Source organism: Sparus aurata, chromosome 22 (genome assembly GCF_900880675.1).
Source record: "Sparus aurata chromosome 22, fSpaAur1.1, whole genome shotgun sequence".
Classification (NCBI taxonomy): domain Eukaryota; kingdom Metazoa; phylum Chordata; class Actinopteri; order Spariformes; family Sparidae; genus Sparus; species Sparus aurata.
The window spans coordinates 27,439,163-27,461,013 of record NC_044208.1 but is presented as its reverse complement, the minus strand read 5'-3'; the positions used below and the strand labels follow the sequence as shown (position 1 = coordinate 27,461,013).

The 21,851-nt window shown below is 44.9% G+C and overlaps 1 protein-coding gene across 1 annotated transcript in view; it reads left to right on the top strand.

Moving 5' to 3' along the window:
* LOC115573857 (forkhead box protein N3-like) overlaps positions 1-21,851 on the top strand; it is an 85,500-nt gene that overhangs the window by 48,864 nt on the left and 14,785 nt on the right.

The window sequence follows — 21,851 nt, the reverse complement described above, 5'->3', positions numbered from 1 at the left end:
AATGTTTTTCCTTACTTGAATAATGTATCAATTTCTACAGAAACGGCAATGTTTGCATTTCTCTCTCCCCTTCTCTCTCACTCTCTCCCTCGCTCTCTTCCCCTCTCTCTGGATGGTTCTCCCTTTTCAGTCTGAAAATAGAGTGCAGAAGAAGGCTGTTGCTATGGTGATACATCCACTGGCGTTGCCCGGGACATTTTTAGCCACGCGATGCGCGGGGGGATTTAGCTCGCCTGTAACTTTCTGTAATTTCCATTCTAATTATATCACTCCTCGCCTGCGCTGTATGCCACCGCATGGGGTAAAACAGCAGAGCGGCGGCTGGCTGAGGATCCCAGCCGCCGCTCTCTCCGCTGCCCTCACACCACATTATGCGATACTATCGTATAATATCAGCCATTCAAAGACAGAGCAGAGACGGGGACAGGCAGTGTTGGGGGGAGATTTTGTGTGCATGCTTGCTGCACCGGTATGTGAATGAGAAAGTGAGACGGGAGAAAGAAACGGCCGCTGCTCTGCCGTACATGACAGAGACGGTGGTTCTACAGTGTCATATAAGACACGAGTCTGTTTCCACTGAGTGGACAAATCAAATGAGAAGCAAGCTGAGATTAGGCGGGAGCTCTGTTGATGCTCGCTGGACTTAGCAGTGAGGACCAGCAGGGGGTCTCAGCTATCACTAATCACCAGGCCGATCAACTGTGCACACAGTATTACACCTTTCTAATGGATGTGGCTGAACACAGTCAAGAGACGGAGATAAAAACCAATATACTGACATATTTCACAGCTTCACTCCATATTGATATTTTACATACATTAAACCAGCTTTTCTTTTTTTTCTGGTGAGAAGAAACGCTTCAGAAAAATGGACAAATTCTGAAATATGTGGTTCAGTTCAGCTTCATAATCAAGTAGATCTCTACAGTCGCGGTTGAGAGATGAATAGCTGTGAAAGTTGCGTGCAGAATTGCTTTAAAAGGCAGCATCACCGTAAGCATCCTGTGCATCCAAACATAAAGGCCGGTCATAGCACTGATTATCTTAAAGACAGGAAATATTAAAGACAATTTTCATACTTAAATATGACACATCTTTCTGCCTTATTAAAATAAAACTGCAATTTATGTGTGAAATTATACGTCAGTATCACTGTAGTTGATATTAAATGTTAAGATGTTAAATAATAAAAGATAAAACAATTAAAATGTTAATGATTTCACCAATAATCTTCAGCCATATGGAAATTTAATGAGCAGCGTGGGAGGTAAAAAAAAAAACTATAGATTTTAGAACATTCAATTTGAAGCCAGCACATTATGTGATTATCTTTTCATGATTATTAAAACATTTTAATATTTTATATTAAAATAATATATTAAATTAATATTTTTAAGTATAACATGAACCCAAAACGTGTCACAGTTCATCGAAAATAAAGGAAAGCTGCCAAACTCATCACTCCCAGTGACAGTTTATAGAAGAAAGAGAAGGAAAGTGTCGTGCAAGTGTGTTGACAAAACATGTGCACGCAGAGAAAAGGGCGGGAAAACAGACAAAGACAGGAAGTGACAGGAAACATGAGGGTAAACTTTCAACAACGGGGAAAATCAACTGGACCAAAACTTGGGAACACGACAAAACTGCAACCAAACACAATTGTGACTGTGAGCATTGAGACCATCAACATTTCTTACCACCATGCTCTTCACGACGCTAAAACAGTGCGTGAGATTATTTATTATGTTAGTATGAAACGTATAGAACTTGGATTGTTTAATACAAGAACTGCTGCAGTGACATGAACAACTTAACAGACAATGCTGTTGATCCTTCATCTTTTGTGGATTATGTAGACTTTTGAGAACTATTTATACTTTTTGTTATTCTTATAGATTACTGTGTTGATAGTCCGTTAATATCTATGTTTTAGTCCACGTATCTACGTTGAGTAAAGAACAGTTTCTCGAGCTGATTCTTTGTCTTTGAACGGCTTCCCGGCCCGACTTTTACGAAGGGTCACCGTGCAATTTGGTTTAAGTTAACCTGTGATAGACAACTTGTTCTTCCTGTCACCTACCGATCATTTTTCAAAGAAGAACTTCTTGGCTGGTTCTGTGTCACAAACCGTGTGGCACGTCAGGTTACCTCCACCTAATTTTCACCCAACAGTTCTTGTTTTTTTACTTTCTGAAACTGCCCTAAACCTGCTGAGTCCAAGACAAGTAGCCAACAACATTTCAACCATTCAGCGTCAATCTTGATTATTTTCTTTCCCCCCACTTAAACAGCGTCTTCAAATAAAGCTTGTAAATACATTAGGAGGAGCTATGTGCAGATTGTCTTCTTTGGGCACAACTTCTAAAATATAAGAACAATGCTTGTGTTTGGAAGGTCTACTATAGGTACTCGAATAGCGGCGACAACCAAGTTGTGAAGAGTTTTGTTCCAGGATGAGAGACCGTGCCCACCCCCCTTATGTAACACTTTACACCAAATGAAAGCTTTTAAAGTCCAGAAGAAAAGTTTTAAAAATGTTGTAGATTTGTCACTTTTGGGACACCGTGTGTGTCCTCTTTCACTCGTGTCTTATATATCCGGTTCAGGTGGCGTCGCCCCGCTAACCACCGCCGCTAATGACTTGTGGGGCAGTGCTTGAAGTATTTACCACGTGAGGCTATTCAAAAAGTGTTGCCTCTTTAACTAAGTCCTGCACCATCAAAGGCCCCTTCCTTATGGACCTCATGAATAAACAAAGCCTCGGTCAAGCTCCGTGTTCACGAGCACGGAAGAGCGAGAAAAAAACAAAAACCCTGGGGAAAAATATTAAAGTTACCCAAAAATAAGAGAGGAGCAGACAGAGGGAGGGCGAGTAGAAGCAGCATAATAAATAGGACATCTCAGATCTCAGCGGCTCTCACTGAAGTCGACAGCTCGAGTTGTTGAAGCTGTTTAAGAGTCCAGAAAAGTTAAATGAAGCATGTTTAGATGTTTAAAAGTGGAATCTTCTATCCGCTGCGTAAATAGAAAACGCGATGATGAGCAGAGAGAGCGAGGGGATCGCGAGCGTCCCTCATCATTGAGTTGTCTTTTTCTAAACTGAAGCATATGCGAGGGAACGAAAGGGCCTGACTGATGTAGCCGTTCCCTTGTTGACCGCGACATCTTGTATTTCCAAGTGTCATTTTACGCTCCATTAGGGCCGCTGATGTTCATTAAAGATGACTGCCCCTTCAGCAGACAGGGCATCACAAACTAATTACAACTTTAAGCGTCCGGCGACCCAAACCGTCATTCACTGTCATGATGCGTTGAGAGGGAAAGAAGCGGCTCAGGATACCAGCGGGGATTACGTTGCATGGGCAGATACATTGTTTAGAAAAAGTTCAGAACGAGTTAAATCACCTGCTGTCGAGTAAAAACAAAAAGGAAACAGGCTTTTGTTTCGAGGAGGGCAAGAGTGCACGACACACAATTCAGTTAAGCAACCATCTTTAGTCCGACTGCATTGTTTATTCCAAGATGTCCTGCAGGTAAAAAGCTCTGTTTTAATTATTCATTATTAATTGCAGCAAAGCTATAAGGTTGCAGGGAATCGCTCTCAATGATCCATTATCTAATTTCCTGCATTATCTCATTCTCCCCCCTCGTCGACGCTCATTCACCCACTTGGGATGAAAACAATTACTGGACTTGACCTGCTTGTGTTTTTTTCCCCTCCTGTAAATGTTTATTGTTATTATTTTGGGGCCATTTCATGCTCTTATTTTGGAGGTCGAATGTAGAGCGATGACAGGAAATGAGAGGGAGAGAGATGGAGGCTGACGTACAACAAAGAAATGAACAAGGGACTTTAGTAATCAGCGCCTCGGTTAGTTTTCCCTCTGAGATTTGTTCGCAGTGTTTTACCAGCTGGAAGACAATGATCACAATTATCTTGTTTTATTTAAAAAAGGCCCTGTGGAGCTTCAGTGCTGTGTTGCATGCTTACGTTAGCGGTCTCCATTTCTAAACTAACATTAAGCTACTGTAGCAGAAAATCCAACCTGAGTCCTTCACAAAGAAATCCAAAGTTTTGCCACATTAAACAACTTCAAGTAGTCATCCACAGGTTTGCGTAGGCGACCAAGAGAGTTAATGACAACTCTATCATTCTGAGGTTTAGAGGGTATAATGTACAATCTTGGTTTTGTGTGTTTGCATGCTAATGTTTGTTAGTTACAGCTTTAAATGATCGACAACGTTACTACAGTTTATCCTGTGGGGAGCATGAACGTCTGCTCCAAATCGTCGTGGTGATCCATCCAATAGTTGTCAAGATTTTTACTGAAAAACCACAAATGCAAACACATGACGGTGCGAGAGGATAAAACGGGATGGGAGGTCGGCAGGATGCATCTTCTGGGAACCATGAATTCATGGCGATCCACCTGCTGCATGTTGAGATACGTCACTGGATGAGTGAAGACTCTGACCTCCTCTGGGGACTGTCTGTGTGAGGTTTTAAAGGATAAGTTCACAGCAAAACAGCGTCACAACCCTCTCCTCGACAGCTGAAGCAGACGAGGACAATGTGGATTAAACCAGACGAGCTTCGTGGAGACATTTAGGGTTTCTTGCTCCATCTACGTCAGTTGTTTTGGAGAATGCTGCGACGCCCAGAAATGTTTAGCGGATGACGAAACTTCACCTGACTTTCCATCATCATCAGACTGATTTTTTTCTTCTTTTTTTGGGGTGAACTTATCCTTCAGTGGAAATTCATCCATCCAGTTATTCATCCGATATTTTGCGTCTGAGCCAAAGTGGCGCACTGACCGACAGACGTCCCGGGAGTCAACGCCGCTAGAATGGCTAAAAATATGGAAACAACAAATCTGATGACTCACTGGGAAATTCACAGCTCAGACGAGCCTCATCTTTCTGTTAAAAAAAAAAAAAACTAATTCTGGTTGCGTCCAAACAGCCCCCTTTTTTTCGGAAACTTTCTCTTTTTCCAGACGCACAGATGCTGCATCACTTCTGGCACTAATCATATGCTGAAACCACACTCGACATGCCATTTGTTATGAGGGAATAACTTTTCCTCTGTGGGTCAGCGTTGCCTGAATCCTTTCTCCCCCCTGTCTCCCTCTCTCCCTCTCTCTCGCTCTCTGTTTGTTAGCCCTGCACACATTTGCTGTCGTGCGTCTGACCCACTTTTTTCCAGCCAGTACAAAAGATGGTTAACATGTGTCAGCTTGTGCAAACAAGTTCCCTGTGCCTTTAAATACTCCTCTATTCATTTCTAGCCTGAATGACCTTTTTGGTGTGCAGGTTTTTTTTTTTTTCTCGCTGTTGGCAAAGTCTGCTTTTGACTCGGCCTGTGACGAACATGCAATATGAATTGAATTAGCCGGGCCGTCCTCGGTTTAGTCTCCACTTAATGTAGGTATCAGTGTTTTGGTTTCAGCGCTGTCAGCCTCAGAATAAGACTAACGCAGATTTTATTTGTGGATTTTGTCTATTTGTGTGTTTGGCACACGGCCTCGTGTCTTTTCTCTGTGAGTTAACATTAGCGGTTCGAGACATGACTAGCCATGTTGTATTATTAGTCCCAGCGCAGCAGTTAAGCGATGCCTTTTGCTTGTTTTGTCTGCAGAGAAAATGTTTAGCATTTTGCTCTAAATAGTCGACACCATATATAGCGAGGCGGGTGTATATATATATATATATATATATATATGAAGTATTTACAGCGTGCTCCACTGATCTTCCTCACTTGGCCTCTTGCGGTGTTCATGTGAATATTGCATACATAAATGTCCTTTGTACGAGGCTGCACACAAATATAGAACACTGCAGTATTTGGATTTAGCACACAAGTGAAATCAATAGGATTCTGGACCCTCTACCCCCCCATCTCTCTCTCTCTCTCTCTCTCTCTCTCTCTCACTCCCAGTCTTTTTGTGTGTCTCTCTCTCTCGCACACACTTTCCCCTCATCTTCCTCAGCCTCTCCCCCAATCACCCCCCCACTCACCCTCCTTGATTGGAGGCAAAAGGCAAAGCAGGCAGGCTCGGTTCCATCGGAGGGCCCTCTCCGCGGCAGATAATGGTCCATTCCACTCATTTTGGCTTCCTTTTATTTGTTCACATCAACATCAAAGCCTGTCCGTTTTCCTCTCCGCTGGGGAGCGGGGCTTTAAGTCTTTGACTGATCCGCCTCGTTCACTCGCAGCGCTGCCCCGGTGATGTCCGTCCCTCATCGCACGTGCAGCTCACGTAGACGTACGAAGAAGATGCACGCGTACTTACGCGTTAATACACACTCAGGGGACACGGAGCTGCACGGACACACATAGGAAGCCTCACATGTATACCCACATGTGCTCTCTGTGAATGAGGTTATCCCGGCACTCATTATGGCGGAGGCCCGGATACACTGCTCACAACTGAACGTAAAGCAGCGGCTCCGAAACTTTTACTTTTACTTTGCGGTTTTATTCTGACAGTATTAATTAAAATCAATCCAACAAAAGCAGTCGTGTGTCTCCGCGTATATTTCTACGACGATTTTTCAAGGATGCACACGTGACCTCATCCTTTCCTGCCCGAAGACGTTTCGTCTCAAAATGTTTCTTCATTAGTTTTTTTTTTCTCAACAGATGAAACATCACAGTGTGGGATGGCGAGCGTCTCCCATCCGTGAAATCTCCTTATAGACGAGCAGCATTCACCGTAACGTCTGATTCGAGCTCTTTTGGTCAGACTGTGCGAGACTTTTGTTGGGATTTATTTGCAGTAACAAATCTTTCTATTGTTCTCTCTGACAGCCGCTTGTTTCTGACTGATGTGAAAAACGTCAGAGAGACAGAAAGCATGTTGCGTTACTGTGGCAACCGTCAGCTGTCGTCACCAGGCTGAGCTGATAGAGGATCACAGAGTTGGAGATAGAGTTACACGATATGGATTTTGGTGTTAGATGGCGTCGGAAGAAGGTGCATCTGGTTTCATATGACCTGTACCACTTTTGGCTGCTGAGACGCACCAGTTTGCTTTTCCATCAGCAGTTTTACAGCGCCGACAACGATGGACCTGCTCCAGAGTACGGTCAAGCCACTCCGGTCAAATTCTGATAAGTCCCGAGCAAACAGTGAACCAAAGCTGAAGATTACAGTACCGTGAAAACCAAATAACAGAACGTGCAGCTTGGTTTAATTCAACATTCAACAGTTTTTTGAAGAATCCAACCACGATGTGATCTGAATTTGCAGAATCTCTGATGTATGTCTCTGAATGGCGTCGTCCAAAGTTTCACCAGCTAAGCTCAACTGATTGGAACATCTCAGAACCAAAATAAAAACAATTCAAACCGGTGCCCATAACAGAAAGCTGCAGGATTAAAGTCTTCAGACCAGCAGCCGTGGTCTTGAAGAATTACCCCGGCGTTCAGGGACCTCGTGTGTGTTGCTGTAATAAAACAACAACTTAAGAAAACCGGCCAACAAATCCCCTCTCGTGTTTCAATCAAATATCTTGAATGTGGGTGTTTTTTTTTAATCACGAAACAAGTGGATTTTTCCTGGAGACTGTCAGCATGGCAAAATAATTTGACTGAAATTTCAAAGTGAGCTCGATAAGCCCCCGAAAAGCAGATAAAAAACATGTGCTCCGCTTATCGTCGCGGTCCTCGTTGGTTGTTAAGTTCCCCCTCCAGAAAGTGCTGTCCGAGGGCTTAATGTACGAGAGGTCCACTCTCACAAACTGAAAGTCGGTGACACACACACACACACACACACACACACACACTCATACGGATGCACAATGGCACAAGATCAATTCCCGATCAGACGATTGGAGCTCCTTCTCTTGGCGTTCTTTAGAAGTCAACCTCTCCAGCTCTCTCTAATTGGCCCCTAATCTCCTCTTTTCTGTATTCTCTCCCTTCCTCTCTCTCTCGTACGCTGGCTTTATTCTGTCCGTCTGGATATCTGTCCTCTTTCCGCCTCCCCTTTTTTCTCTCTCGGCCTATTTCTCTTCTCGTTCCCCCCGTCGTCCGACCACCCCTCGTTTCTTCCCCCTGCGTCTCTTGACACAGCTCCTAATTACAAAACACACAGGGGCCATTAGCGCGGACCTCCAGCCGACGCCTGTGCCTCTATCCATTCATCCCCTCCCCTCCGTCCCTATCTCTCCATCGCTGCCCTCCTTCTTTTCTCCGTTGTTGGTCAAAAGTCGCTTTGTGAGGGATCCGTTAGGCGAACAAAGGCAGCGGGCTGCAGCGGCGCTCTGAAAGGTCACAGTGATGTACGGCCCTCGGCGCTGCCGCCAGGGTCAGGCCTGTCTCAATGGGGACGCACTTAACGCTCACACAGCCAAAAGCATTACGGCATTTTGAAGGAAATGCATGTTGTCTTGGCACCGCTTAAAGGGGAACGTCACTCAAAGTAGAAACAAGCAGGTTGGTTATCAAAAAACATGGACGGCTTAAAAACAAACCTCCTCAAAGTGTCACTTTCCGCACGGATTAAGTTTGTAAGCTCATAACAGCAACAGAGGAGCAAATTAGAAATATTGCATGAACGGAAAAAGTACTCGAAGAGCTGCAGCAGTCATTTTCTCCATTTTTAGTCCAGATGATTCATAAAACACTTGTTTCTTTTCACTGCTGTCGTCCGAAGAGTTTAAGACTTGGTTGAGCTCAACATTATTAAAAGAAGAAATACTGATATTGACTGTTGCTCCAAGTGTCAATGGCTATTAACCTTTACTTCCACCATGCAGGTCATGTTTTCACCTGTGTCTGTCTGTACGCTGGATTGTTAGCAAGATCACACAAATACTATTGAATGGATTTCCTCAGAATCAGAATCACTTTTACTGCCAAGTAAGTTCACACATACGAGGGATTCGCTGTCGTCTGTAGGTGCAAAACAGCAAAAATACAGATAATAAAGATATGTAAGTATAAATAGAGTGTGACCGATTTTAAAGTAGGTGAAGACGGTGCAGATTTACGCAGTGGTGCAGAAGGTTTGACCTGGATTGTGCGAGGTCGCTGTACATACGTATATTACAATGTGCATAAATAAGATCGTCTGCTGGCTTTACAACGTTAATGTGATGTCAGTGAAGAGGCTCAGTGACATGTGAAGGTCACAGATCACAGACGCAGATCCAGGACGTTTTTCACTTTCTTTAACGTTGCGAGATCGGGCAGATTTCTACATTTCTCTCGATTCATAAAGCGTGAAACAAATCTGATGTATTTAGGTCGTCGCTATCTAATAGTAGGTACAGTTTGGCGTGGATGTGGGACACTGTTGGGCCTCGGCAGAGGTTTAAGTTAGTGGTATGTGAATCAATGCAGAAGTTTCCATACTTCCGCTCCCAGGCGTTTCTGTCGTGGGATCGCTTCTCATGTTTATAGATCGATATTTACACGGCGACAATCGTGCAGTTTAGTTCTGCGTTCTGGGCAATATCGGATCAAGTGCATTTTTTTTTTACTGAGTGGCTTTACAAACAAACAAAACAGAGACGCTGTGATAGATCCCAATAATCTAACCCACTCTGCACACACACCTCTCATCCCCCCCCGAGGGAAACTCATCCGATCCCATTCACCCACATGAAAACAAATTGTGGTTAAACAGGTTGATGCAATAATTACGCACCCATCCAAACAGCACTAATGGAGGATTTGGCACTTAACTATTGTCTCTGAAGCCTCTCAATTAAAAAAGATAAAACATGCAAGTTTCTGGATTCTTCTCACTCGGTGAGTTGCGGCGGTACGAGCTCGGCTCCGGGACGCCGCCGGTGCCTGAAACAGAAGCTGGTGTTTTCTATGAAATCGTACATCGTGTAGGAAGACGAGCTGTTTGGAAAGCGGCCGCGCTCATTGTCCTTTCCTCTGGTGAATGGCTCTCTTGTGCTGTGTGCTCTGTGAGTGATATTTGTGTTAGGCTGTGCAGCTTGTATCAGGCCTCCGGAGGACCAAGAAAATTGAATCCCATTAGCGTTTTCATTCAGCCTGTGTCTCTGGATGTGTATACAGCTCTGAGATTTGCCCCCTCCGTGAGCCCGTGTGCATGAGTAGCATGTCAAACGCAGCCAGCTGTGTTGAAGCGGGCTCAGTTGCATTACTGCACATGATGTGTGTGTGTGTGTGTTAGTGTGTGTGTGTGTGTGTGTGTGCAGCTATGTGGCAGGGACGCATGCGACAGGCAGCCTTGACCCCACTTGTGTCGCACGAGTCGCACATCCGTTCAGGGCTCCTGTTGCCGGCTGCCGCGGCTCCTGGTCATTACGGCAATCACATGTTAGATTTATGCCGCCGCCTGATGTTTCATGGCTTTATAAAAGGAGATGAAAGTGGATCTCAATGGCCGGATTGAGAGAGAAAGAGGAAGGCTGGGTGGGGAGGGGAGGGGAGCGGAGTGATGGAGGACAGAACAAAGAATGAAAGAGAATAAAAAGGGGTAGAGAGGATCCAGTGATGTCCTTAGCATGACGCCTCGTCATTAAATCAAAAGCTTTTTTCATGAGCCAGCAGTGAAAAAAAACAGACAATTTACTCGGTGCAGCGAAGTTGCGTGAAAGAAAGGAACGGGAAACGGAAGCAAATAAAATGAAAAAGAAGAAATAAATAAATGTGGCATGGGTGACGTCAGGAGCAGTTAGAGGCTAAACCAGGATTGACCCCCCATATAACACACACGCACACACACACATATTGCGTAGTCAACCCCCACCCAACCCCCACCCAAGCCCCACTCCACTCCACTCCACTCCACCCGGCTCCCGAACAGCAGATGGAAGGCGTCATTACTGCTGCAGCTCTGGGAATGACACACACACACACACACACGTCGATGCTTCAAAAAAAATTATAATACCTGGTGGTCAAGTTCCCGCCGTGAAACGTACCTGCACTCTAGGTGAACATGTAAAAAGCTGGGACTCCGTAAATGTGGAGCACATACACAACTACAACTCTGCACACACACACACACACACACACACATATGTAACTCTGGCAAGACAGCCATCGTAGCCCCGTCTCTGCAATACCATAAGCTCGTTGGTTTTGTTTATTGTTTGTCTCCGGGCACTGGAAGGCCTTTTCACACACACACACACACACATATACACACACACACACGCATGCAGGCGCTCCAAATTGTTCGATTAAGTGGGTCATCCTCTCCTACAGTCTCTTGAAAGAGAAAAGAGCTTTTTTGTACGTTTTCTAGCCGAGAGGCAATCGCACCCTTCCATGGTTTTGGCTGCACCTTTTAAGAGTATTTATGGAAATGACAGTACAGCACTCTGGAGGGCTGCACGCTGCTTGGTTGCTTAATGTGTGTGTTTGTGCATGTGTGTGTTTGCGCGTGTGTGTGTGTGAGGATTTTTTAAAAAGCTCACATGTGGGGAATATCAGCTGGTGTCTGCGGTACAAGGAGTGATGTGTATGTCCAAGTGTGCGGTTTGTGTCTTGATGTTTGCTTTTTTTTATTTCTGTGCGACGGGTCCGGACTGCATGACCCGGACTGCGACTGGAACCGCGACTCTGCTGCACATTTGGCTAAGAGTGCACGTGGGCTGACCTGCCACTGCGAGTGAAAGCCAAATATCTTACAGCCAATCCACTTCGGCTGTCTGAGAGAGAGAGAGAGAGAGACGCTGAGACAGAAGGGGGGGGAAAGAGAAAGAGAGAGCTGAAGTGTCCATCTCTCTCTCCATCCGTCTGTCTGCCTGTCACTTTGGACAGCTCTGTCGCCATCCAGTCAGATCAGACTCCTTATCGTTTGAGCTTTTCTGGACCGGTTCGCCTCCAACAGCCGCAGCTGCACAGGAAACGTGGATGAAACAAACAAGAGTCAAAAAGAGGGGTTGATGAGGAACGTAGAAGAGCCAAGCGATGACCACAGTGACATGAAGCGCTGACTGCAGGCAGGAGAAACGCTGGAAAACAAGACAATTAATCAAAATGTGAGGAGAAAAATAATAGTTTTTGAACAATAATTAAAGAATAATACGATGTTATCACATTAATCCAGGATTATTATTTCACAGGATCCAGAATTAAACACGTGACGTAAGAGCGATGTTGTGTAACGCAGCCATTAATATTCAGAGTTATCGCTGCATCACCAGTTTAAATATTTCATGCAATTATGAAGTCATAAATTAACAGTTTGAACTACATTTTCAATGCTTTTTGAAGGCCAACACAGAAATATCAACTTCATCATTCATCTCCTGAGCTGTTGAGTCATCACACACGTCTCACTCAGCACACCTGATGTTGCTCTACATCCAGCCCACAACTCGCTCTGAGGAAACGTTCCTGTAGTTTCACGCACCTTTTGTCATTTTGAAAACATCTACACTAATCCATCACTTCCCTCAGTGACAGGACAGATACATTTCATCACGGTCAGTTTGTCAGAAGTGGACGACCGTACAGGTAAAGTGACAGAGACGTATCGGCCGTCCTGAGGAGACCGATGCGTCCGTTAGGTGTTGACGCTCGTGTCATAAACTGTATCATAAGAGACGTCGCTTCTATCAGATTCTGAGATCCCACGTCACCGAACAGCTGTTTTCAGTGACAGTATAAAAACAAAACTAGAGAGTAATGTTCTCCATGACACTAACTTGTGGAGGGTTTGGCCACTGGAAGCACTCTGGATTCATTATTTTACAAGTGTGACTTCATTAGGGTCGGGTACTGAGCTCTGTACTTTTAAGGGTACAAGCTGGAAGGCTGATTGGGTCGGTACCGGCAGCTACCAATTAGCGTTAAATCAGTATGTGCCAGATTTAGTAGTAATGACATCGTGTTCAAATATTACTTTGGTGAAAGTGAAAGTCGCCCGTGCAAGTAGTCAAGTAAAACCCTGAACCCATAAGAACCCAAACGCATTTTATGCACATTTAAAGTGGACATTTGAAGATTTTAGGACAGTTAAAGTGGACATTTAAAGATTTAAGGACACTTAAAATAGGACATTTAAAGGTTTTAGGACATTTAAAGTGGACATTTAGTACATTTAATGATGTTAGGACATTTAAATTAGGACATTTAAAGATTTTAGGACATTTAAAATAGGACATTTAAAGATTTAGGAAATTTAAAAGGGACATTTAAAGATTTTAGGAAATTTAAAAGGGACATTTAAAGGTTTTAGGACATTTAAAATGTTTGTCACAATCGTGTCACCACTGGTTCTTGCAATAAATGTACATTAGTATCAAAAGTACAAGTAAAAGTAAATTATACTTGTATTAACATCATGTACTGTATGTACACAGTAATCTGTATCCTATCGATCAGCAGCTTTACAGCCCGACTAATCATCAGATCTGATATGCATTCTTTTGTATTTTTTACTTTACTGTCCTGCGGCCGATCTCAAGACGAGTCGGAGACCTTCAGAAAGCGTTGAGACGAAGACAGATCTCGAGTACTACAGCAGCAGGTTTCACACTACTTCACTCATCAACAGCTGACAGTGGAAATGTGCCAAGAAATGTCACCAACAGAGGAGAGACGGAGGAGAGCTGCAGTCCAGAAAATATGAATGTAAACGATGGAGGATTCTAAAATGACGATCTTAAATTGAAGAATGTTAAAAACGAGGAGAGCGAGGAGAGGAAAGTTGTTCACGGAGGTGTATATATGTGTTGTGTTGTGTCTGTTTGTTAGGGATAGCAAGTGTAAAACCCTCGTGGGTGACTTCATTGTTTACGAGGAACAAATGTAGGTGTTTCATCCAATCGCAGGAGGACTCACACTCACACAAACGGTGAGGTTTAACACCATGAAGCAACCTGTAGTTTGTGATTAAACTTACCAACCAAATCACCTTTTGCAGGATGAGGATGAGACGTTAATATATGTGTGTGCGTGTGTGTGTGTGTGCACCTTTTGTTGCGTATGTCTGCACTCTAGCAGGAAGGTTGACATGAAGCTGAGAAGGAGTGTGAAGGGCAGAGCACCTCAGGAGGAATGACACGACACATGCGTGCACACAAACGCGCACACGCTACAGTACGCACACAAACACACCTCCTCTCCTTTCTTTTCTTCTCTCTCTTCGATGACTCATCCCACCCAGGGACGGCGAGTGAGGGAGGAAGAGAGGGAGGAGAGGAGACGGATGGGAGAGAGAGTGTGAGGGGCGACACCACAGTGGAGAGAGGAGAGAGGCGGCTCGACTCTCAGAGAAGAAGACGTACACGGCACGAAGCGTTTTTTTTTTTTTTTTAACGTGCTGACCTTTAATTTCAATGCCATGCTAATCCGATTGTGCGTGTCACTGTTAAAGTTATTCCCAGCAAACATGTTTTGTCACTCTCACCGGTCCCACGTGGAGCCTCGCAGATGATTCCCTCACCGCCGTCTTTTTTATTTTTGTTTGAAAACGCTTCTCTTCCCCCCCCTCCCTCGTCTTTGCATCGCGGCAGCTCGGCTCGCGAACATCAGACGCCCTCAGCCTCACGCTGAGCTCTGCTCCGGTCTGCCCCTTGCCGCTCTGCTGTGCTCATTTGATGGTATCTGTTAGAGAGATCCCAAACTTCCTATGCGTTCCAGGTCTGTATCACTGTGCATCACAGACCGTAGACCCAATTCCTAACTCTCTCTCCAAATCCCACAGTCCCTAATGTCTTTATCTTATGGTGCGAGGGTATTTGAGGAGGTAGATAGACTCCTGAGGAGCCGGGGATGTTGTCACAAGAGGTGATTATACCGCACTGAAGGAGGAACACTATTGAGCCGGCTGGATTGCTGACTGTTAGCGTGTATTGCTGAGGGTACGTCTGTATTGCTGACTGCTGCAGAGCCCAGAGATAGTTGAGTGGTCAGGTCCCATGTGCCCGTAGAGCAACATACAGCATATGCCCCCACTGCACCATTATTCCACCCTTACTGAGCTCTTTAAGGGCGCCAGGGTTTGCTTAGTAGTTAGATATATCAACCGAAAATATAAAATGTCCCATATCTTGGCTGAAACTTGACCTTTAAAAGTGGTCAGTGTCCAGAAAGTGTTGCTCTGCTCTCGTATGAGACAATAGGTGTTTTGTTACGGCGTGGCGTAGCATTAGCTTTAAATAATAACCAAGCTGGAGCTCGATTTTAAACCCCGAGCTGCTCATTCGGCGTAAAGAGCGTTAACTAAATGGATTCACGTTAGCAAAGATCAATTTCCTCATCAGTGTTTGCCGCTGCGTGTCGTTGCACGCGCCGCAATTTAATGTTGAAAATGACCGTTTTTCAACTTTATGCTCCTTTTTCCAGCTTTTGGTCATTTTTTACTGCTCCCCTTTTCTTTTTTTTTTGCCCTGCAGAAATGGCAGCCGGATTGGAAGTGCTGCTAGATTGCCTCAGATAATGCAATGCTCTCAGGCGAAGCACAGGTGTGTGTTCGTGTGTGTGTGTGTGTGTGTGTGTGTGTGTGTGTGTGTGTGGGCCCGGCTGGCTGCCTCTGAGGGGGGAACGTTGCTGCCCAGAGATCCAAACTGATCCCCAAAAAAAGTCCCACTGCAAGCCCAGACAAGCCCTCACAGCACGCTGCCAAACAAACCCTCCAGAGGTTTTTCTTGCCGTGATTACTGGACCTCCGTAGAAAAAAAAAAAAATCATTCGCGGCTTCCTGTCTGAAAATGGTAAAAAGCCTATTTGCAGTGATTTCTTAAATTAGGTGCAGGAAATGGGTGTTAATTGGCAAAAGTGCCAGTGGAGCAGCGTGGTCAAAAGTAAAGTTGTGATGTCTTAATAGCTCGACGCTGCATAGATTACCTTCTTCACACCCGCACCAGAAAGTGGGACAGCAGAGTTAATCTGCACGTCCTCACGAAAAAGGTAATGATGAAGGTTTTCTCTAGCAGAGGAAGGATTGGCTCGCTGGTTATGTGCTGCAGCTGGTGAGCTAATGGCTAACATTAGTGTCTCTCTATTACTTATTTAAACTGGCATTAGACAAGCTCTTATTCTGAAGTAAATACTGATCGGCGTAGAGAGAGAGAGATTGGTTCCCTATAAACCTTACTTTCATTATGATATCAAGTCTACCACCGGGCTCGTTTCTTCCTGGAAAACAAAAGTTGTATTACAGCAGAGAGGGAGTGCGTCTGGGATCAGGCGACAATTTGTTTCCCCTGGTCACTATCTCCAGATGTTTGTTTAACAACTGGAATAACTGTCGAAAGATCCCAGCTGATGGTGAAGAGGGAGAGTGATAGAAACTGAAGACACTGAGATGGTTTAAAACCAGCTTTCTGTTCAAAACAGTCGCCTGGCTGCTAGCAATATATTGCTAACGCTCAGCTGGACCAACAGTAAAACCACCAAGGATGTTATATTCAGACACAGTCTTGTAGGTGGAGCCCCGTTCATTCCCATGAAAGCTGCTCAGTGGCGTTTTGAAGCCTGAAAAGCTCGACTTCCCGGTTATCTTCTTTGTTGTGTGGCCTGCGTAGCGTGCACACTTGAGACTCCAATTAACTTTTAGTTTAGCGCCCGGCTAACTCGACTGGGGGGTAAAAATGCTCTTCTAGACTCTCCAAATTTAATCCGTTTTGACAGGGAAACGTGTCATTTCGTGGGGGTCTTGACATTGAAAACATGTAGCAACCGCTTTACAGACACTTTGTTCACAATGGTAGCTTATGGGAAAAAGTATTTTTGGGTCGCAGTGCATCACGTGACGAGGCCGGTAAGAAAACTGAATTGATCTTTTTTAAAAGTGGGTCAAAAGAAAACCGCGCTAGCTAGCTTGCTTCCTCTGTGAAGTTGCTAACGAACCAAAATAGTTAGCACAGTCACTTGGATGTTTCTTTTAATACCACTGACTCCTGTCTCATAAATGTCTAACCACCGTCTCCTCTGTGGCAGCGGAGGGTTAGATAAGAGGCGAGTGATGCAACACAACTAATAAGCTACCGCAGCTTATTATAGCTCGGCTCCCCTCAAAGGTCACCACTGGTGGGGCCGCTTGCTATTGATCAGCAAAAAGAAATTTGTCTTGCCATCAGATTTATCTCAGCCTGATTCAGTGGATCCATTGTTCCACTGAACTGAGCTGATTTCACCTTGAAATTTTTGCCATTTTGAATGCCAGCGTGACCAGATGTTGTTTGTTTTCAGACAAGGTTTGCACTGTTTTTCTGCTATTTTTATGTCTAAAATAAAAAAAATAAAAAATATGATTCATGCTTTCATGGTGAGAAGGGGGGGGAAAACTTCCTCCGTGTAGAATTATAAATTCCTGGCAGGACCAGACAGCCAGCGGCTTGGAGTCGGCATACAGAGAGCATCCAGCCTAGCCAGCTGCTGAGAGCTGCCATCCCCAGAAACAGAGACCTTGGCAGGGGACAGTGTTGAGACACACTGGGTCCCCTCCTCCAGCCCGGAGCCCTGTGAGTTCTGCTCAGTGGAGGAGAGAAGAGGAGCCCAGCCCAACAGGAGGCTCTGCTTGTCAGGGCCCTGAGCGTGTTGAGTGTGTACTTGTCGGTGTGCGTACGTTTTTTTTGCGTGTCATGTTTGTCTGCACCAGTGGCGTGTGTGCATGCATGTGTGTGTGTGTGTGTGTGTGTGCGAGCTCAGCACCGACCCGAGATTTATAATGTCGCACGCATGTGTGAGTGTGAATGTGGATTCTGTCACCCACTGGGCCTCACACACAATCCAAAATAAACGGCTCCCACCGAGGATTACTATCGATCCGTGTGGAGCACTCAGCTGCATTTGGAAAGAGAGGGAGTGGGAGAGAGACTACACAACTTCCTCTCCCTCTCTCTCCCTCTCTCCTGTCTTCTGAGGAATGTTATGTGTCTGCCTGTCTGCAGAAAAAGTGTAAGGGATGATTTGGAAACACAGTCCACTAAACTGTTACAATGACAAACCACTGCTCGCTGTCTTTCAGACATGTGAGACAAAGAGTATACGTGTGTGAGAGGGAGAGAGGGAATAGTAGAAGGAGACTCTTACGCCTCCCTCTCACTTATTTTCCCTCTCTGAAGTAAGTGAAAATCTTTTTCTGCTTGTCAGACTTGAGGGAGAGACGGGGTGAGGAAAAAAGAGAGACAGCGAAAAAGCCGAGAAACACACACGGGGAGACAGAACGAGAGGGAGGAAGTAAAAGAGGCTGTTTGATTGACAGCCAATACGCCTGCCTGTTTCCTGTCACACACATGATTGCCGACCCGACTCCTCCCGCCCCCCCGGCTCGTACAGGCCTCCTGGCTAGACAGGCCGAGGAAGGCAGCCCCGTTTTAAAGAATGAGGGATCGTGAACGGATGGACGCCTCCCGGGGCCTCCCACGACCTCCAGGCAGGACAAGTGTGTCTGTGATTTGACAGGACTGAACGTGAGGAAATGTTAGAAAACAGCGTGTCGTACACGTCTGATAGGGTTCAACGGATGTTACACGGTTTATAGACGACACAGGTCGTGGGGTAAAACATTCAGCCTGATCTTGCGACCAGCGTGTCATCCGGGTCAGGGGCACCGGGCGCTGACGCTGTAGCTAACCTTCTAGTCTCACTTCTTGAAGTTCACCTCTTGTGCAGAGGTATGAGTGGTGAGAAAAGTCTCTGTAGTCTCTGTTGTTGGTGGGTCATAATGTGGACTTTACCTCCATAGAACTGGGTTTTGGTTTTGAGGTTATGTTTTACGGAAGTTCCACGTAGCAAACTTGTTGGCACCATCCGACACGTTCATCCCGTCCACAGAACACGTGGATCGATGGCCGTTGGGTTTTCCATCCCAGATCTGAGCCGAGAACGACCCGAATCAACCAGAACTGGCCCAAATCGGCACCCGCAGCTCATTTATATAATTTCTATTGTGCTGGACTGGATCAGGCCCACATGCAGTCACAGGCTGGGTGAAAGTATCCGGCACAGTTTTGCTATCTGGGATATTTATTTCACTTGTGTCATCTGACGTGAGTTACAAGACTAAACATAGCTGTTAAAACTGTAAGTTAAACCTTTGCCAATTGAAAATGTTAATTTTTGATTGATTTAGAGTCTCAGGACACTTGAGAAAGGTCTTTATGACTGAAACCTGAAACCTTTTTTTAAAGAAATCAATGCAGAGTGTGTGCAGGAATTACTGTCTTTCATTGGCATTGATTTTTTTTTGGGGGGGGGGGGGACTTGATCCCCGGCTTCATCTCATCTTTTCCTAAACCTAACCAAGAAAGATTTGGTGCCTAAAGTCAACTGTGACCATTTGACACTGCGAAAAATGGGCTTGCATGGTCGGCAACCAGCTCACATCTGGAAGTTACCTGGGTTACTCCCCTACAATCATGTCGAAACATTTCTGAGATCAGTACCGATAAAATCTATGACTGGTCCGATTAGACGTCATCAGTAATATCTATGAAAGGTTTCCTGTATGGTCTGAGGAGCAGCAGCGTCAGATCGGTTCTCTCTCACAGCAAACACACAGAAAAGGTTTAAGAGTAATGTGTGACAAACGTTTCCTGTGGTTTTCATCTTTATCTGCTGAATCTGCCATCAAACACTCTGGATTACGCAGTTTCTGTGTTTACACTCACTGTATTAGTCGCCATTAACAGGTGATTTCATCATGCATGACTCCTTCTTCACAACTTTAACAGAGCAGATTGCGTCAAGAGGCGCATTTTTCTTTAGAAATGAGAAACTGATTTTGTTTAGCGGTTTAACAGCCGAGCCAGTTACATTTTGGGGGGTTTTTTCTGCCACTTGTTGACTGGAAACTCAGAAATATTCGATAATATTACATGTTTGATGTCCCTGATCATCACCTGCAGTATATGTTGGTATGTGACCCAACAATGACCAAGAAAAAGTACTTTTGCAGGTATTTTTTATGGTATTTCAGAGAAAAATCTAATAAATGTTGACGACTCTTCCTGCATGAAGGTATTGCGTCCAACAAAAAGCTCGGTGCGTTTACAAAGACAGGCTTCAGCTTCTTCTGCTGGTTCTGGCGGCGAGTACCAACTCGACCGATGGACTTCTCTCGGCCTGAAGAAAGGAATCGAATATCAGGAATAGAAGAGCACTCTGATCTTTAACCGCAGCCTGGACACTATCTCTCACATTACCTCTCATCTTTTTCCTCCCCCTCTCCTCCCTTCTCCTCCTCTCTCTGCTGTTTTAGGGGCTCACAGATAAGATCTCCCTCAATGGCAAACTTTGGAAGACATCTTAAAGATCCCCACTGTCACTTCAGCTTAATGCAGCCCTCTGGGCTCTCAAACACACACACACACACACGGCCTCCCACTAATAACAGGGGCATGGAGACGCAGTCTGGATTCAAGGACTCGTAAACACACTTCTTCTTCCTCCTCCCAACAATTCTCTTTGATCTTTATCAAACAAAACAGTTTCCTTGGTGTATTTTGTGTTTCCATCTCAGACGCCGCGCTGCACTTTTCCCGCGTCGATTTTCCCCCAACCATAAATAAAACGAGAGCACGTTTGGATTTTTCCTGACTGTGGGGCTTTCAGCGGGCCGATCACTGCCACGTCTGTCAGATCCATTAATTCAGAAAGTGTGCAAGCAAGTTTTCTGGTTAACCGTTTCCTGAGGCAACGTGTTTACATCTCGAGCTCGTCCCCCCCCCCCTTTTTTTTTTTAGCATATTGAATCACATTTGATTTATTCCAAGCAACATGCCGGCACAGCAGACGTGCATTACTTTTTGGATTTTGAAGGGTGTAAATGGATCATCAGCGCTCTCCTTTTTTTATTTCTTTTTACCCCAAACATGCACTCAGCAAAACTTCCTCCTGCAGAGCCACGCAGTGCTGTTTTTAACCAAGATCGAGTTCAAGCTTTCCTGTTAAGGGTTCCCACTTCCTGTGTTCACAGAGAGAGGAAAAAAAAAAAAAAAAAAAATCATGTCCTTCAGTTTCTGGATCCCATGGTCCATAATGATCTGATCTCTGTCTCCCATAGGCGGGCCGTTGCTATGGCAACCTGATGACGCTCTGAGGAAGGACGTGAGGGGGAGAAAAAAGGGAGGGAGGCAAAAGGGAGATGAGGAAGAAGGTAGCTGCACCGAAGATTGAGTACGATTGAGAGGAGGGCTTACTCTGTTTTTCAAAAAAAAAAAGAAAAAAAAAAAAGGTGCATGCCATCTTTTCCTTGTGCTTCACACAGAAATGCAGTTTAGAAACTATCTTTGGAAGTGGATGAGCCTCATGCATATGTATGTGTGTGTGTGTGTGTGAAGGGGTGTGATCTTGGATGGGTATTCACACACTCACACACACACACACACACACACACACACACACAGTATGAAAGGTGTGTTTTTTTTAAAAGGCTGCACAGATGAACACGAGAATGAGATTTTTCTGACCCGGCAAAAACGAGTCAAACAGAGCTCGGAGAGAGAAGATCACGTGCGGAGGACATGTCCCCTCCATCCTCCATCCATAATGGCTCCTACACCCCTTTCGCATGGCTCTCTGCCTCCTTTTGCTGTTGCCATAGCGACCACTCGGGGAAACAGACTCAACACAACTTACTGACAAAAAAAAGAAGAAGAAGAAAAAAAGAAAAGCCCCTTACATTTTTTTTTTTTTTTACCTTTTGGATGTTAACTGCTCTGAAGATGAAGCTGAGACTTGGTTGAGCAGCAGCAAACATTCATCTTCTTCTTCTTCTTGTTTCTCAGTTAAAGACTGAGAACAGATTTACAGAGTCTGCACAGCTTCTGCCTTGATTTGTAAGTATTTTTGTGGTGCATGGGGAAGTTTTGCACAACACAGTAACTGCACATAAAGTTGTCCCATTTCATTTGCATTTCATTTAATTTGTTTTCTAAGTGTTTGCTTTATTGTGTGAT